Raw genomic sequence first — 16086 nt, 5'->3', positions numbered from 1 at the left:
CAGGGTAAAAGAGGCAATCATCGTAGCAGCTCACGCAAAGGTAAATTTGCTAATATTGAGTGTTATAATTGTCATGAAAAGGGGCACACAAAGTGGTATTGTCCAAAGTTGAAGAATGAGAAGAAAAAGGCATATGACAAGAATAAACAAAAGAAAAGTGATGGTGGTGATGATGATAAGGTTGAAGTTAACACTATTACGGATGAATTCTTTGTTTGTATTGATTATGATATGATTAATCTTACTCATGATGACACGAGTTGGATTGTTTATAGTGGTGCTACATGTCATGTTGCAACATGTAGAGACCACTACTCATCTTACACTCCGGGTGACTATGGATTTGCTAGGATGGGTAATGCCGGGTTATCAAAAATCGTTGGTATTGGAGATGTTTGTTTGAAATTTGACACGGGGATGGAGTTGGTTTTGCATAATGTAAAACATGTTCCGGATATGAGACTTAATGTCATTTCAACAGGCATTCTTGATGATGATGGTTATCATAGCGGTTTTGGTAATGGTATTTGGAAACTAACTCTTGGTTCTATGATAGTGGGAAGAGGCAAGAAAGACTCAAGATTATACATCACGCGTCCGAAGATCATCCAGAACATTGTTAACGAAGTGGACAATGTTGATTCTACCGAGTTGTGGCATAAAAGACTTGGCCACATGAGTGAAAAAGTGATGTCTATCTTGTTTAAGAAGAATGTGTTGTCGGGTGTTAATGATATTAATTTGAGTAAGTGTTCTCACTGTTTGGCATGAAAACATACCAGAGTTGTGTTTAAGAGTCATTCTCCTTTTCGAATGGAGAACGTACTTGATCTAGTGCATTCAGATGTGTGTGGGCCTATGAAGACTAGGACACTTGGTGGATGTTCCTACTTTGTTACATTCATCGATGATCATTTTCCAGGAAGGTGTGAGTTTATACCTTAAAGTCAAAGGATCAAGTATTTGAGAAGTTTAAGGAATTTCATGCACTAGTTGAAAGGCAAACGGGAAAGAAACTCAAGTGTATTCGAACTGATAATGGCGGTGAATGCATTGGCAGATTTGATGCTTATTGTAAGGAGAATGGTATTCGGCATCAAAAGACTCCACCAAAGACACCTCAGTTGAATGGCTTAGTAGAAAGGATGAACAGAACTTTGGTTGAGAGAGTTATATGTTTGCTTTCACATGCAGGGTTATCCGATTCCTTTTGGGGTGAGGCTTTAAATACGGCAGTTCATATTATTAATCTAACCCCTTGTGTTCCTTTGCGTTTTGATGTTCCTAACAGGGTTTGGAGTGGCAAAGATGTTTCTTACTGTCATTTACGATTCTTTGGATGTAAAGCATTTGTTCATGTTCCCAAAGATGAAAGGTTAAAGCTTGATATGAAGACTAAGCCATGTGTATTCCTAGGTTATGGTGAAGATGATTTTGGGTACAGGTTATATGATCCAGTTCAGAAGAAACTCGTACGAAGCCGAGATGTTGTGTTTACAGAAGATCAGATGTTAAAAGATGTTGATAAGACAGATTCAGTTCCTCAACCTAGTGCTGATCTTGTTGATTTGGATCCAGTTACTCCACAATATGTTGGAGATGATGTTCATAATGATGAACATGGTACTGATGATGATTATGCTCCGGAGCAGGTAGAGATTTCAGTACCAGATGTGCCCCTATTTGTCCCACTTAGGTGATCTACCCGAGACCGTCATCCTTCTGTTAGATATTCTGCTGATGAATATGTATTACTCACTGATGGGGGAGAGCCATAGTGTTATGCAGAAGCTATGAAAGATGAGCATAAGAAAGAGTGGGGTGAAGCCATGCAAGATGAGATGAATTCCTTACATGAGAACAATACTTATGAGCTGGTGAAGTTACCTAAAGGCAAGAGAGCTTTGAGAAACAAATGGGTATTCAAAGTGAAGACAGATGAGCTTACTTCACAACCAGGGTACAAAGCTAGGTTAGTCGTTAAAGGATTTAGCCAGAAAAAGGGTATTGATTTTGATGAGATTTTCTCTCCGGTCGTGAAGATGGGATCTATTCGAGTGGTTCTTGGGTTAGCTGTTAGTCTTGATCTTGAGGTTGAACAGATGGATGTCAAGACAGCTTTTCTTCACGGTAATTTGGATAAGAAAATCTACATGATGCAACCTGAAGGTTTTCGGGTTAAGGGTAAAGAAGATTATGTTTGTAGACTTCAGAAAAGTCTATATGGGTTGAAGCAAGCACCGAGACAGTGGTATAAGAAGTTTGAGTTGGTTATAGGAAAGCAAGGCTACCGAAAGACAACTTCAGATCATTGTATTTTCTTTCAGAGGTTTGGTGATGATGATTTCATCATATTGTTGTTATATGTTGATGATATGTTGATTGTTGGTAAAAATATTAAAAGAATTGCGCAGTTGAAGCGAGAATTGAGCAAGTCTTTTGCTATGAAAGACTTGGTGTAGCGACCCCGACAAATCGTCAAGTGACGGCGTCGTCTACATGGGTCCCATTACCTGGTCATAAGTCTTTATGACAACATTTGACCAAAATATGTCGCCTTCATTTCAACATAAAGATTGTTTCCAAAGTTTAAAAGAATTGTTCAACCAAAAGTTAAGTTACAAGGTTATAAGTACAAATGAAATCTAGGCGACACGGTTTAAAGTAAAGTCATAAGACGCTCCATGAAATGCATGTATACTCGACATCCAATGCAAGTATCAAATAATGAGCGGAAGCATGTATCACATATCGTGCAAGACCTGAGAAAAACATAGAAATCTGTCAACGAAAACGTTGGTGAAATCATAGGTTTAAGTAAGTAAGTGAGTAAAAGTAAGTAAGTCGAACCACAAGGTTTGCAAAGTTGAAATGATAGTAATACATGATGGATTTCAATACATAAACAAAGTCACAAACCCATTTTGTTACATATAAATTCGTGTGTATATGTATATATAAAGCGGAAGCAATTTCAAGTTTATGCATGTAAAGTTTAACCCTTTTAAATTTGAAATCCATTAAAGATCTAGTCTTGAAAATACACTTAAATGTAAATAGAGCTAGTTAGATGTTTATACCTACTCCAAAATGGAGGTGAAGAACTAGGATGAAGAAGATGATGTAGATGAAGAAAACTTCTAACTTGAAGCCTCAAATCTTTGATACCCACAAGCAATAATCAACACCCAAGACTTGGTTAGGATTTTAGACACTTAATTACTTGCAAAAATCAACCAAGAAAATTGCAAGTATTATTTTTCAAAATGCTAGAGTCAAAGAGTGTGTTAAAAGTTGCACCAATGCATGTGTATTAGTCATAATTATATGGAGTAATCAAGGAAGGGTGGTTGGCACCTAGGAGCCTTCAAAAAAATGGCCCCCCACCCCTTCCATTTATTTTATATTTTATTACATATTTATAAAACATACATGCATTTAGTTGTAAGTATTTTATTTTATAAGCCTTTTATAAAATAAAATGCAACACACATATGTTACATACACTTTATATTATTTATAACCTATATAAATAATATACAACATGTAGTAACTTATAATTATCCAAATAATTATATCTAGCATTTATTTTAGAAAACCAATTTCTAAAATTCAAGTGTCGTGTATTTGCTTTAATGATCCGATTGTCAAAACAAATACATAAAGTGTTGATAGCTTGTTATTGGGTATGACCCGACTTGGATCACAACATGTAAGCCACATTAATTTATTATGTCTCTCGGGCACAAGAAAATCCTTCAATCTCCCACTTGCACGAGAAACATAAGGAATTAATGCAAGTGACAGATACCACCTAACGACCGTCCATCACCCCCAACATGTTATGACTTAGTGCCATTCAATAACATCATCCCTTTCGAGTTTCCATTTCGAATATGATTTAGGTGAATCTTTCAATATATCCTTTTGCCCTAGATGTCATGTTAAATCCAAGAGACATAGAATGATCACTCTCTTATAGATTTAACTTTGTCAGGCCTTAGACATCTGACTCTCAACGAATAAGAGGGACAAATTCCATCTTGACTACATACGTCCTAGACATTACACTTCGTACCATACCTGAAACCTCCCTTATGTACTACCATGTTTCAGAATAGCGAAGGAAAGAATCAAGGCACAATATTCGGTGAATATCTGAACCCAATATGTGTCTCAGGTCAGAGGATATAATGATATTCTCCTTTACTCAAGATTACATGTGATCAACCACAAAGGTTCCATATAGTAATCTTGAGAGCGGGTCTTCCAATATTTGTGTCCCACAAATATATATGAACCTTGGTTGCAACCTTGCCCTACATTCACCATTTGAATGTTAACCAATCCAAGTTCATAATAGTCTAGACCTCACACTTGTTCCCACAAATGTGATCAACTACGGAATTTAGAATAATAATTTATTCATGGATAAAATATGCTAAATTGGAACATGACTCATAATTTAAATTAATACCATAATTATATTAATGAGTTTGAACTAATTCGTTCCGTTACAATACATAAAGTAGATCAATTCCAATCACTAGAATGTCGAAGCCCTAATGCACAAACATGTCCCTCATGTTTTGGCCCATGTAAAAGCTTCGTGAGTGGATCCGCAACATTTTGATCTGTGTGAACTTTGTGAATACATATCTTTCCCTTTTCAACCTCATCCCTAATGTAGTTGAATCTCCGCTCAATGTGACGAGTCTTTTGATGAGCACGAGGTTCCTTGATTTGAGCAATCGCACCCTCGTTGTCACAAAAGATCTCAAGAGGGTCCTGAATGGAAGGGACCACTCCTAAGTCGTCGATGAATTTCTTCATCCATGCAGCTTCCTGAGCTGCCAATGAGGCGGCAATGTACTCCGACTCTGTAGTGGATAACGCAACAACTTCCTGTTTCGCACTCTTCCAAGAGACCGCACCACCATTTAACATGAATACATAACCGGATTGTGACCGAGAGTCATCTCGATCAGTTTGGAAACTCGCGTCCACGTAACCTTTTACAACGAGTTCCTCCTCACCAGACCCATATATTAGAAACATATCCTTAGTCCTTCTAAGGTATTTCAATATACATTTAACCGCAGTCCAATGACTATTTCCTGGGTTATTCTGGTATCTACTTGTCAAGCTTAGAGCGCATGACACATCCGGTCTAGTACATATCATTGCATACATGATAGACCCAATAGCAGATGCGTATGGGACTTTCTTCATTCTCTCTTGTTCATCTTTCGTGGTAGGACACTGAGATGAACTGAGAACGGTTCCTCTTTGAATAGGTACCAAACCTTTCTTAGAGTTTTCCATCTTGAACCTTTTCAAGACCTTATCAATGTATGTACTTTGACTTAAGCCTATCAATCTCTTGGATCTATTCCTATAGATTCCAATCCCCAATATATATTGTGCTTCTCCAAGATCCTTAATGGAGAAGCAACTTTTTAACCAAGTTTTGACCTCTTGCATTGTGGTTATATCATTCCCAAATAATAATACGTCATCCACATATAGCACAAGGAACATTATGGAGCTCCCACTAGCCTTCTTGTATACACAAGCTTCATCACCATTTTTAATAAAGCCAAATTTCTTTGCCTCTTCATTAAAACGATGATTCCACATTCTCGATGCTTGTTTCAACCCATAGATTGATTTCTTTAACTTGCATACTTTTTTAGGATTTTTCGGATCGACAAAACCTTCGGGCTGTGCCATATAGACATCTTCCTCAAGATATCCATTTAGGAAAGCGGTTTTGACATCCATTTGCCAAATTTCGTAATCATAATGAGCAGCGATGGCAAATAATATCCTAATAGACTTTAGCATTGCCACAGGCGAGAAGGTCTCATCATAGTCAACCCCTTGAGTTTGAGTGAAACCCTTTGCTACAAGTCTAGCTTTGTATGTATCCAAGTTTCCATGTATGTCGGTTTTCATCTTGAAAATCCACTTGCAATCAACTAGCTTAGAGCTAGGAGGTTGCTCAACAAGTTCCCAAACTTGGTTTTCATACATGGATTGCATCTCGGCGTTCATGGCTTCCTGCCATTTATCTTTATCTATCCTTGATAAAGCATCTTTGTAGTTTGTCGGTTCATCCAAATCAACCGTATAGCAACCATCCACGAGAAACCCATATCTCTCGGGAGGATTACTAATCCTACTAGATCTTCGAACGTCTTGTGTACCTTGATCATCCACTTGATCATTTTCAGCATCCTCATGTTGAGTGCTAGTGTCAACCAATTGTGTATCATCGGCTTGATCTTGTACCTCTACAAGATCTATTTTTCTTTCACCATCACCTTCCATAAGGAACTTGGTTTCAAGGAATTCCGCTTTCCGAGCTACAAATACCGTTTGCTCGGATGGATCATAGAAGTAATATCCCATGTCATCTTTGGGATATCCTATGAAGATACACTTTGTGGATCGAGCATGTAGCTTATTTGCTACATAACGCTTAGGATAAGCTTCACATCCCCATACTTTCAAGTATGAAAGAGAAGGAGGTTTTCCAAACCACATCTCATGAGGAGTTCGTTCCACTTTCTTGGTTGGGGCCATATTTAAAATACGAGCCGCGGAGCTTAGACAATAACCCCAAAATGATAGAGGTAACGAGCTTCTAGCCATCATAGATCGAACCATATCCATTAGGGTTCGGTTCCTCCTTTCGGATACTCCATTAAGTTGGGGTGTTCCGGGTGGAGTAAGTTGTGAGATGATCCCACAACTCCTAAGATGATCTTGGAAGGCATCGCTTAGGTATTCACCTCCTCTATCGGTACGAAGTACCTTGATTGTCCTATTGAGTTGATTTTGTACTTCGTTTTGATATTCTTTGAATGCTTTAAACGTTTCGTCCTTGTGTCTTAGTAAATAGACATATCCGAAACGACTAAAGTCATCAATGAAAGTAACAAAGTATCTTTCACCATTCCTAGTTATGGGTTTAAAGGGTCCACATACATCCGAATGTATTAAACCCAATAAATCTTTAGCCCTTTCATGAGTGCCTTTGAAAGGTGCTTTAGTCATCTTGCCTTGTAAACAAGATTCACATACATCAAACGAATCCATTTCATTTGATTTCAAAAGTCCATTCCTTTGAAGTGTATGCATTCGGTTCTTGTTTATATGTCCAAGGCGACAATGCCATAAATAGGAATCACTCAAATCCCTTTTGAGTTTCTTGGTGCTAGTATGGTATATTGAGCTATTAGATGATGCATCATCATGAACCAATTCATAAATTCCATTTGAAGGCGTAGCCTTGAAATAGAATATATCATCTTTAGAAAAATGGATATCATTATCAATAAAATTAACATTGAAACCACATTGTCTTAAGCGAGAAATAGAAATAATGTTTCGACATAAATCCGGTGCATACAAAACATTTTCTAAAATAAGCTCCAATCCACTTGGAAGCTTTAAAACAAATTCTCCTTGAGCTTTAACATGCACCTTTGCACCATTGCCCATATAGAGACTTGATGTTCCCGCTTTATGATCACTTCTTTTGAACCCCTGCAAAGAATTGCAAATATGAGTTCCACATCCCGTGTCTAATACCCATGTATTAGAAGAAGTAATACTAAGCTCTATATATACCATATATATATTACCTGAGGTTTGCCCTGCATCCCTCTTGTCCTTCAACTCTTTAAGATAGACCGGACAGTTTCGTTTCCAATGACCCATCTCACCGCAACCGAAACATGGGTCTTCCTTGGGGTTTGCCTTCTCGGCTACCTTTTGCTTCTTGGCCTTGTTGATGGTTGGGGTAACCATCTTCCCCTTCCCTTTGCCTTGATGGACGGGTCCTTTTCTCTTAGCCACCTTTGGCTTAGAGGTGTTACCTTTAGACCCACCTTGATCGATTGCTAACACGGGTAAAGCTCTTTTACCCATGCTTGTTTCCGCCGTCCTAAGCATACCATGAAGCTCACCTATGCTCTTATCCATCCCATTCATGTTGTAATTAATTACAAATTGATCAAACCTCTTTGATAGGGAGTTAAGGATAAGATCGGTGGCTAACTCATTAGATATGTTAAGGTTGAGACGGTTAGCACGATCGATAAGGCTTTTCATCTTAAGTACATAAGATGAAACCGATTGGGATTCGTCCATACGACAAGCATGAAGCGCCCGAACCGTTTCGAAACGCTCAACACGTGCTTGTTGGAGAAACATCTCCTTCAATTGTGTTATCATGTCGTAAGCGCTATGATGCTCGAAATCCTTTTGGAGTTCGGGTATCATAGTCCCAAGCATTAAGCATGAGACTTGAAGGGAGTCGTGGCAATACTTATCGTAAGAGGCCATTGCCTCCACATCACTCTCATCCGGTTGGTCGGGAATGGGGTCCTCAAGCACATACATTTTATCCTCTTGTTTGAGGACAATCCGAAGATTGCGGAACCAATCCATAAAATTTGTATGGTTGAGTTTGTCTTTCTCGAGGAGAGACCGTAACGATAGGTTGTTAAAGTTAAGTGGTGCGTTGTTCATGTTGTTGTTGTTATTAGCGGCCATCTACAAAATTCAACAAAGTTCTTTTAAGTATCGATTTGGATTTAATAAACAATACCCTTTTAATTTGTTTTATTAAATATTAGAATCCAACGGTAAATCAAATTTCGGTTAGGTGACCTTTATCCCGTCATTTGATTTAGCTAGGTAGTCATAATGACAATTGCAATCCTTTTGCAACTTCTAAGTTATGGGATCATGCAATCCTTTTGCATGGCATATTAATCCCATCAACGCCTATTTGTTCCTCATGCTTCGGTGACCCTAAGTTCATGATTCCCAAATCAAGTCGTCCTACTTGTGTAGACATGTAGACTTAACATACAAGTGGTTAGGTGACCTTTATCCCACAAGCATGCAAAGTGTACTTTATTCATATTAGTTCACTCATGACGGTTAGGTGACCTTTATCCCATCATGAGATTCCTAATATGTCTAAGTGTTTCCACAAAAGGATGGCGTTCAACTTGTTTATCTTGTATTAGTAAAGGGATTTTAGGTTTTCTACATTCTAGTTTAGAAAACAAAGTGCTATACACCAACATGCATTTGGTGTGTAGTATGTTTATGAAAAACCCATTTTCATATGCCTTTTAGTAACCAATTACTAGTTTTAACCATTTCATTACCTTTTTAAATAAACCATTTTATTCAAGTCTAATAACCAATTATTAGTGTCATTTTGTTATGTTTTATTATAACCATTTTATAATGTATTATGCAAGTGTAATCATGTGATGATCTTGTAGCAACCAAACATACAAACATACACAAACATGCATAGCAAAGTGTTCACAATCAAGAGCCATTTTGGTAGACATTTGTTTAGCCAATAAACAAATGTCACCTAAGGGGTTAAACCAAAGTAAGAGATTTTACCAAAATCTCCCACTTAATCTTGTAATCTTCAAAACTTCATCTTGTAATCTTCTTCATGAATCTTCACTTTCATTTTACAAAATCATATCCTAATACAATTTTTCTAGAAAATGAAATAACAACCTATTCTATTTTACAAACCAAAATAGAACAAATTACATACAAAATACAAGATTAATTACAACTTTTACAAACCAAAATTACAAAATAATTACAAGCCATATGAATGAATATTACACCCATGAATAATCACCAAATCAATCAACCAAACAAACACATGGCCTAGGCTCGATTGTGAACAACAACATAACATCAAACATGGCCAAAACTTGAAATCCCAAACCCATTTTTGGGACCAAATATTTCGGCCATCACCATACACCCACCAAAACTCAATATTTTTACATTCTACTTTCATGCATGTTGGTAGATTGTAAAGAAAGTGAGTTTACTAGCCAAAAACAAGAAGCATATTAACAAGACTTTGGCTCTAGATACCATTGATGGATTTCAATACATAAACAAAGTCACAAACCCATTTTGTTACATATAAATTCGTGTGTATATGTATATATAAAGCGGAAGCAATTTCAAGTTTATGCATGTAAAGTTTAACCCTTTTAAATTTGAAATCCATTAAAGATCTAGTCTTGAAAATACACTTAAATGTAAATAGAGCTAGTTAGATGTTTATACCTACTCCAAAATGGAGGTGAAGAACTAGGATGAAGAAGATGATGTAGATGAAGAAAACTTCTAACTTGAAGCCTCAAATCTTTGATACCCACAAGCAATAATCAACACCCAAGACTTGGTTAGGATTTTAGACACTTAATTACTTGCAAAAATCAACCAAGAAAATTGCAAGTATTATTTTTCAAAATGCTAGAGTCAAAGAGTGTGTTAAAAGTTGCACCAATGCATGTGTATTAGTCATAATTATATGGAGTAATCAAGGAAGGGTGGTTGGCACCTAGGAGCCTTCAAAAAAATGGCCCCCCACCCCTTCCATTTATTTTATATTTTATTACATATTTATAAAACATACATGCATTTAGTTGTAAGTATTTTATTTTATAAGCCTTTTATAAAATAAAATGCAACACACATATGTTACATACACTTTATATTATTTATAACCTATATAAATAATATACAACATGTAGTAACTTATAATTATCCAAATAATTATATCTAGCATTTATTTTAGAAAACCAATTTCTAAAATTCAAGTGTCGTGTATTTGCTTTAATGATCCGATTGTCAAAACAAATACATAAAGTGTTGATAGCTTGTTATTGGGTATGACCCGACTTGGATCACAACATGTAAGCCACATTAATTTATTATGTCTCTCGGGCACAAGAAAATCCTTCAATACATTCTAAAAGTTAATATTCACGAGCACCCAATTATCAAAGCTTAACATTCCATCCATTGTATACCCCATCCATAGTGCTAGAACAAACACTGATTCTCGAAAATATATTTCATCCGTAGACGGTAGCGAACCGTCAAAGATGAGGGTTGTCAACCCATATGGCCATATAACATAAGTTCTCGCTTACACCCGTCAAGTGTAACTAATGATAATCGAATTGAGGATTTTTGTTCTAAACTCGTATGTAGAATGTTTGTTTTCCCGTTCTTGTGTTCACTTAATTCAAAAGAATCGTTTATGTTTTCTCATCCCAAATATAAGTTCAAAAAGAGTAAAAGTGGGACTATGATCTCACCTTGAGCGCAAGAGTTAATAAAGTACTTCAACGAGTAAACGCGTGCAAAGACAAAGCTAATCTCGACCTAAACAAGTAGGTTGTATCAATAACGATAGTCACGAAGGGTCAAAGTTGTTCAATTAGTCCTATGGCTCGACACGACTCGATTATGTAGCATGTGAAGAAAATTGTCAAGTTTCATGCAAGATACAAGTATAGAATCATGTTAGAAAGATTGCATAATTAATTGGTTAAGTTTGACAAAAAGTCAAACTTGGTCGGGTCAAAGTCAACGAAAAAGTCAACATGTTCGGGTCGGGTCCCGGACTATTTTTCTATGCTAATTATTCATATACAAGTATATTAGAACAAGTTTCATGTGAATCGGAGGTCGGTAGCTAGTCAAACATTTCACGTGAAATGGGACAAAGAGGTCAGAATCTGACCAGGCCAATCCGCACGCCGCGCGGGGATGGGGAGCGCCGCGCCACCATCTGGGCAGAGAATTCTGGTCAGTTTTTCAAAGTATGCACGAACCAAAACCTTTTCCAACCCAACTCTTGACCCGCAAACACTTATAATGCCTATCATATATCGTTGGAAAGGTATTTTGACGCGGAATACAACTAAGCACTTATGGTCCAACAATAACATCATTTACAATAGCCGAAATCTCATCAAGCGAACAATAAAAGTCCATTTTCAAAGTTTCAAGTTCATCAATTGCATTTTGAGTTTCGGGAAACCAATTCACACATATGATATGCCGTTTTGAAGGTAATGAAGCATACATTACTACTAAACACTAACAATTAACATTCCATGACATTCAAGCATCCAAAAATTCATGTCAAGAACTATCAAACCCTAGTCAAACATCTCAAAATCAATAATCATGTTTTTGAAGTTTTCTTAATCAACCTACACATCAATTTGAAGCTAATGATGCTAGTAACACATTTAATACATGAACTTTAACAATTTAAACAACTTTTAATCATCCAAAATCAAAGATTAAGCAAGCAATTTTCATATTCAAGCTAGTTACACCAAAAACAACAAATCGAGCATACAAATTACATACACGACATCACAATGAGCCATAGACACTAATTAACACACTTTTAAGTCAAGAACACAAATTTAAAGAAATCTAGTGTTTTAGAAATGTTACCCAAAATCGAAGTAGTTAGCATCAAATCGAAGAGGATGATGAGAAGATCAAGAATATGTAATTTATTTGGTTGCTAGCTCCCAAATCCGGATTTAGATGATGAATTTATGTTAGAAAGTTGAGAGGATTTGGAAGTATCAAAAGGAGAAAGAGAGAGATGAATGAGAGGAGGAGGTTGAAGGTTTGACTAGTTGACCTAGTCAAATCTTTGGCCTCTTTGCAAGTTTGGTCCCTCTAGTTTCAAAGCGGGTGCGGGAAATAACCAAACGAATATTTAAAACGCTCGAGTAAACGGGTGACGTTATAATTAAATAACGAGGATATTATGAACATTAGTTAACGAAAGATGCCAAATTAAATGACGAAAGATATTATTTAAAAAAAAACGGTGTTAAAATAAATTTAACGGAAAAACGCGGGATGTTACATTATCCACACCTCAAAAGAAATTTCGTCCCGAAATTTAGTTGGAAGTAATAGTCGATGTCTCTTACTCGAGACCTAGTGTAGTAACTCTACGAATGATTGAAGGTACTTTCTTGGACATTCCACGAATCCGGATAGTCGGGGTGTTACGTTGTATTAGGGCTTGGTTTTACGATCCACAAGTTCAGCCGGTTTTTCCTATGAGGAGGAGTTTGTCATCAATAGTTGGTGCATCTAGAAGGATTGCACGTTCCTGTTCCGCAGGACACGTTTCTAAGTTTGTTACACGAAATGTAGGGTGAACGGAAACTTAATTGAGTCGGAAGTTCTAAACGATAGGAAGCGGTTCCAATACGCCCCAAGGTTTCAAAAGGTTCGATATTGCGGATATAGCCTTTCTCGATTTCCCAAAATGGATTACACCTTTCCAAGGTGCGGTTTCTCAATATTACGCGGTTACACACTGGGATTTGTGAGGTTTTCATCTAAGTTTGGTATGACTCTTTTGGGCGACTACGGGTCGTCTCGAGCCCTTCTCGGACTTGGATTATCTCAATTGTTGTTTCTTGGATGAGTTAAGATTCGGTGTTTTGTTTGCCACATGCTTTGGTCCAACGAATAGGGGTATGACATTAGCGGTCATATAGGGTTTCGGAAAGTGCGTGTGAACACACGAGTGGTAACTACTGTTGTAAGAGGGATCTACTAAAAGCGACCATGCAAGTTTGAAACATGTCTTTCGAAGACGTAAATCGTTCGTTTGTTCGGTTCGTCTGTTTGTGGGTGGTACGCGGTACTCATGTCTAAGCGGGTCTCCAAGGTTTCTTGTAAAACTAGAGGCGAAACGAGTATTTCGATACGGGATAATTGACAAAGATACTCCATGTTGGAATAGAATCTCTTAGGATATGTTTGAACAAGTCAGTTAGGGTTCGAAAAATGTTCGTTAGGACTATTCACCCTCGTGGCGAATACTAATGTAATATGAGGAATTTCTCTATCCATGGAGAAATGTTACAAGGAGTTTCTTTAAACGAAAATGCGAGCGATAAAGATAGGAGTGAAATGAGGACTTAGAATAGGATGAGCTTGCATCTCGAGGTTGCCATAACGTGCCTCTAGTTGTCAAAAGTTGAAGTCTGAAAGAGAAACGAGATAGTACACGTAGTTGTATAGTTCGGGGTTGAATAATAGTTGGCCGATTATCAGAAACACAAGGGCGTTAAGTCAAAGAAGAGTGAAGTATCGTTGGATTGTGTGTTATCTTAATTTCCAGTAATATCAGACGGTAACGGTGAAATAACAGAGGTATGTAGTGTGGTACGTGATGACGAGAATATTGATCGGATCCACAATTTAGTATTTGAATTCTTCGTGCAAAATAACGAATTTTCGTTCCGTTGATTTCGAGTCGAGGGAGTATGCCTTTCGGCGTCCAAGTAGAAATATTTCCATATTTGAGTCCCATCTGGTGTTGTACGAATTTAGCTAGAAATGTTGGTGTGAAGAATCATGCTCAAGGTTCGATCGCGGAGAGATTAAAGTCGTGTAACACGAGAAAGGTCAGAAATGAATTTTCGGTAAGAACCGGTGAGATCTAAGATTTTCACGAATACAAGTCTGAGTTGGGAGAGTTCCCTGATTACATGTGGCTTGACTTCGAGATTGATTGTAATGCCTTGACCATTAACATCATAGTCTAGAAAATTGGACTTAGTTGAATAAGTTAAGATGTCATCTATAAATACGATAACAGATTTGTCTAGATAAGTTTGCATACGTGGTTTAGGAGGTTCATGAATACGGACGGAGTCCTAAATAAATCGACGGTACTAAGAGAGATTTACAACTAACGTTGCGAGTTCGGAAGATGGCTTAGGAGACATCGTCTCCCTGAACCCCCAATTGATGATAACCGGAACGGAGGTCGTTTTGGAATACACACGGGATTCATGCAAGTAATCATGAGGTCATGGATGCGAGGGAGAGGGTATCGGTTTCCAACCGAAAATTACTCAGTTCACAATAATCTATACAAGATGATGGGGAAACATTTTCTTTTTAACGAATAGGTTCCGAGCTCCCTAGTTCTATAGGTGTCAAGTCAAAAGTCTTAACGTATATCCTCCAATAAAATTTATAGGCACACAATATTTTCCGTTGGTCACTTAAATTGCCTAAGTAGTGTCTAGGGGAAAAAGGTGAAGTGCAAAGAGTATGAGTCAGAGCCTTGATTATAAAACGTCTAACGGTAACTGAATCGAATAAACATGAAATGTGAGAATTTCGAGAAGAAACATACCCGTGACTAGTCCATCGTCGTCTCGGGCATCCTAGGCGTTGATGTTGAAAGTTTAACGGTGTGCGTTGGGGTTGATTTTCTTATTTGGGCATTCATTCCTAAAATGACCCGTTTGGCCACATGCGTAGCAAGTGACCGACTTTTGTGTGTTGGGTCCCTTTCGAGGGACGGGGGTGGCACTTCCACAATGTTTGTCGATGTGACCACTTCCTTGGCGCCGGTGGCGAAACCTGCCACATCCTTCAAAGTGATGCTTGTGGCATTCGTTACAAAAAGGTAGTTTTCCGGCATACCCTTTCTTGTCGCCGGAGAAAAAGGGCTCTTTGGTGAAGTTGTTATTGTTGCGGTTGCTTGATTGGGAGGCTTCCCATTTTCTTTTGTTGTTACTCGGGTGGTTCTCGACCATTGAAGCCGGTGCTTCCATTTCATTCGCCGTTTCTAAAGTTTGGCGGGCCTTGGTTAAAGCCTCTTGTAGGTTAGTGGGTTGGGATGCCATTACCCCATGTTGAATGCTCTTAGGGAGGCCATCCATGTAAAGTTCGACTCTTAGGGATTCGGGAGTCATGAGATTTGGACACATTGAGACTAGTTCGGTGAACCGTTGATTATAAGTTCCGAGGTCATTCCCGACCGTTTTTAAATTCCTTAGACCCTGTTCGAGCCTTCGAGTCTCATCGCGCAGAAAATATTCGGTGATCATTCTTTCTCTTAATTCGGTCCATGAGAGTGTGTGGGCTTCATCGATACCCACCGATTGTACGTACTTGTTCCACCACGAAAGAGCAATGCCGGTGAAAGTGAGGGTGGAAAACTTGACCTTATCTTGGTCTCGACAACCGCTTGTGTTAAAAACGGTCTCCATTTGTTCAAACCATCGGGTGAGAACAACCGGTCCTCCGGTTCCATCGAAAGTGGGAGGGTTGTACTTCATGAAGTTCTTGTAGGAGCAACCTTCGCTTGAATTACCGGCTCCACGATTGGTGTTGTTGGAAAAGTGATCGGCCACGGCCGTACCCACGGCGGTG

Source organism: Rutidosis leptorrhynchoides, chromosome 5 (genome assembly GCF_046630445.1).
Source record: "Rutidosis leptorrhynchoides isolate AG116_Rl617_1_P2 chromosome 5, CSIRO_AGI_Rlap_v1, whole genome shotgun sequence".
Taxonomy (NCBI): domain Eukaryota; kingdom Viridiplantae; phylum Streptophyta; class Magnoliopsida; order Asterales; family Asteraceae; genus Rutidosis; species Rutidosis leptorrhynchoides.
The sequence above is the reverse complement of the archived record's forward strand: the minus strand, read 5'-3'. Positions refer to the sequence as shown.